The 3,964-nt window shown below is 49.6% G+C and overlaps 1 pseudogene; it reads right to left on the bottom strand.

Annotated features, from left to right (window-relative positions):
* Positions 1–1,207: 1,207 nt before the first annotated feature.
* Positions 1,208–3,174, bottom strand: LOC139412639 (tubulin monoglycylase TTLL3-like; annotated as a pseudogene).
* Positions 3,175–3,964: the final 790 nt, after the last annotated feature.

Genomic DNA, 3,964 nt, shown 5'->3' with positions numbered 1-3,964 from the left:
CTTGGTCTTGACTCGATTTGATCCGGTCTTGGTCTTGAATCGGTTTCGCTTTAGGTGGTCTTGAATAAGACACTTGTCATAGTACCCGCTGTAGATAGGCACCCTGTGCTGGAAGGAGTACAGGGTAGTGTAGCGGTATCTATTGTCTAACTTCTGGCAGATTTTTACAGAATTCTCGTTCACCCCCTGTGGTTCGATGTTACTTTTGAAGACTGTTGCATCCAAAGAATCTTCTTTGGAACACATCCGCCTGGGAGAGGAAGGGGGGTTTGTATGTTTGCATGGGTGAGTGGAAATCCCGACACATAGTGACCATACCAGTGAGATGCTGCCAATGAGGTGAGATCCTGGCATGTTGTGTGCAAGTGTAAAGTCAATTTGACCATTTACTGGAAAGAACAGTACCAATACAGGAAATACCTAGTTATCAAAAACACATCCTTAGAATGTCCCCTGAACCATCACTGATAGTGATATCTGCAGGCTGTCCTGTATGTGAAGTGAAGTTCTGTTAAATCTAACACTAAATAAAATACATTAACCTCACAGATGGAAAGTCTTTACTTCATGTTCTATTTAATTCTACTTTCCAGACTTCCATCAGAGAGAGAAACAAAGTTGACATTGCCCATAGATGCTAATCCAGAGTTAGTTTTGTGTTTTCCCCTCTTATGTTTTAGATCAGGATTTACATCAAGAGGATTTAGGTCCTTCGCTAATGCAGCCCCTTTTATTGGTGGCCATTGTCTGCCTGTGGAAGTGGGGGAGGAGCTGGTGTATGCGGAGGCCAGGGTGGGAGGCCAGCATTGGGCGGGGTCCTGTCAGTGGGGTGGGGTGCAGGTTAAGGACCTCCAGGGCTGGGATTGGGCCATAGAGGGTGGGCAAGCCACGCTGTAGAGCCCTACGTTGGGGTCCCAGTGTGGACTCTGGGAGGAAGGGCCAGGCGATACGGGGTCCTGTGGCGGGATGGGATTTCGGGTAAGAGGGGTGGATGTCCCCCCTAATGTGCCACAGGAGGTGCTGATGGAGTGGGACAGAGTCCTGGGAACCAGGCGGAGAGGCTCACCGCTGCTCAGACTCAGCCCCAGGCAAGCATTTGCCAGGGCGAGCTCTGGTGCCATCCTTCGAGATGATCTCATAGCAGGGGAGGTGTGCTGGCTCCCCAGAGCTCCACCCTCATCTCTATTGGGGAACCCATCTCTATTGGTCATCTTTTTTATGGGGATGGTCTATGAATGGAGGGTTTGTCCTCTGCCTCTGGGCCTGAATGGTTGGTGTGAGTGTGTGTGGTGAGAGGGGTTTCTGGGATGACAGGGATTCTGTGAGTGGGCGGTCGGAGTCGTCTTACAGGGGCTCCCTCCGACAGCAGGTTTACCCCCAAGTACTGAGGGACTTCAACTGCAGCCTGGGAGAAGAAGGAAGAGATGCATTCACACACTCCTGACTGGGCATTATTCTTGCTGTATAGTACCTGATAATGCATTGCATAAACTCATAATATGTGATCATCAATCCATCAATTGTGTGTCTGCATGACTGCAAAATGCACAAGGATCTGCATGTATGTTTGTCTATGCATACATACACTGAGTGTACAAACATTAAGAACACCTTTTTAATATTGAGTTGCGCACCCTCCCCCAATACACATGGGAAATTGTTGAGGGTGAAAAACCCAGCAGCGTTGAGGTTATTAACACAAACCGGTGCACCTGGCACCTACTACTATACTCAGTTCAAAGGCACTTAAATGTTTTGTCTTGTCCATTCACCCTCTGAATTGCACACATGCACAACCCATATCTCAAGGCTTAAAAATATTTATTTAACCTGTCTGCTCCCCTTCATCTACACTGATTGAAGTGGATTTAAATCAATAAGGGATCATAGCTTTCACTTGGATTCACCTGGTCAGTCTATGTCATGGAAAGAGCAAGTGTCCTTATTGTTTTGTACACTCAGTGTATATCCCTGTCTTTACCTGCTTGTAGATGAGCTGAAAGCCCCCTGTACAGGCACCAGGGTCCACCCGTCGGTCCAGCACCACCCTGAGGTTATCCAGCTGCACAGCAGGGCAGAGGTGGGCAGTGATGGCCATGGAGGGAGTCATGGTGGGGCTGGCATTGATCTCCAGTAGCCAGTGCCTTAGGTCCCGACCCAGCATGAAGTCTGCTCCATAGAGCTCAAATCTGCCCCTGCGCCCCTCCACCAGGTCCTGTACCACCGCCCGCTGCATCCCGGGCACCACCAGCACCCCCCATGCTGAAACCTGGCCCTGTGCACGCAGGAAGGCCCGGAAATGGGAGCATGACCGCATGTTGTCCTCGGGCACCTCCGGGTGGCGCCACTGAGACGGCTGGAAGTGCTTCTGGATGGAGTTGTTGCACAGGTGGTCCGAACTGATGGAGGGAGGGAGGGAGGCCGAGAAAGAGAGAGAAGGACAGAATTAAATACTCATATTTTTGCACAGGTCTTCTCCAAACTGCCTGTAGATTTGCTAAGGAAGACTTATGTGGAACATGTGAATGAGCAAGTTGTCACACCCTGACCGTAGATTGCTTTGTATGTTTCTATTTTTAGTTTGGTCAGGGTGTGATGTGGGTGGGTATTCTATGTTTTGTTCTATGTTTGTATTTCTATGTGTTTGGCCTGGTATGGTTCCCAATCAGAGGCAGCTGTCAATCGTTGTCTCTGATTGAGAACCATACTTAGGCAGCCTGGTTTCGCCCTTGAGTTGTGGGTAGTTGTTTTCTGTTGTGTGTCTGCACCAGCCAGAACTGTTTTGGTAGTTCTCTTTGTTCTCGTTGTTCTTTTTGTTATTTCAGTGTTCATTTAATAAATGGGTTCTGGACTCCTGGACATAGGAGGAAGAGATTTTGGACGGTAAGAGACTGGGGAATATCGCCGCCCCAGGGAGGAGCTGGAGGCAGCTAAAGCCGAGCGGCGGCGTTATGAGGAGTTAGCACGGCAGCGCAACAGGGACGAGAGGCAGCCCCAAAAACTTATTGGGGGGGGCACACAGGGAGTGTGGCTAAGTCAGGTAGGAGACCTGAGCCAACTCCCCGTGCTTACCATGGTGAGAGGTGGACCGGGCAGGCACCTGTCCCCAGTGTGCAGGCTTAGCCCGGTGCGCTACATCGCAGCTCCTCGTATCGGCCGGGCTAGAGTGGGCATCGAGCCAGGAGCAATGAAGCCGGCTCAGCGCATCTGGTCTCCAGTGCGTCTCCTCTGCCCGGGTTATATGGCACCAGCCCTACGCACGGTGTCCCCGGTTCGCCAGCACAGCCCAGTGCGGTCTGTTCCACCCCGCCGTACTTGCCGGGCTACGGCGAGTATCCAGCCAGGACAGATTGTGCAGGCTCGGTGCTCAAGACCTCCAGTGCGCCTCCATGGTCTGGTCCATCCGGTGCCTCCTCCACCACCAGGCCTCCTGTGGCAGCTCCACGCACCAGGCTGTCTCTCCGTCTCGAGAATGGCACAATTTATTGCAGTTTATTAAGTGTTTGTGTGTTCAGTATATACCTCTGAACCTCTGATACTGTTGAATTGTGATGAGTATTTTTCCACCTTTTCTTCCTCTGCTCTTCCCTCTCTGTCACTCCTTTCCACTATGTACTGGAGCAGTCTAGTGCATGCTGTCCTCCGGAAGTCTTCCAAAAATGTGGAGAGCGAGGGAGAGAAGGAATAATGCAAACTATCATCTTTCGGAATTAGACATTCCGCTAACCACTGATACAGGATCAGATACTTTTACATACCTATAATGGTTAACGTTAAGGTTGGGGTTAAGATCATCTGATCCTAAATTTGTGGTTTAATGGAAACTATTACATTGAGCTATCACAGGTAGAAAGACACTATTTCTGTTACATGAATTTGAAATACACTACCGGTCAAAAGTTTTAGAACACCTACTCATTCAATGTTTTTTCTTTATTTAAAAAAAACTATTTTCTACATTGCA

The sequence above is a fragment of the Oncorhynchus clarkii genome, chromosome 7 (genome assembly GCF_045791955.1).
Source record: "Oncorhynchus clarkii lewisi isolate Uvic-CL-2024 chromosome 7, UVic_Ocla_1.0, whole genome shotgun sequence".
Taxonomy (NCBI): Eukaryota; Metazoa; Chordata; class Actinopteri; order Salmoniformes; family Salmonidae; genus Oncorhynchus; species Oncorhynchus clarkii.
Note: the sequence above shows the minus strand (reverse complement) of the source record. Positions and strands in the feature narration are given on the sequence as shown.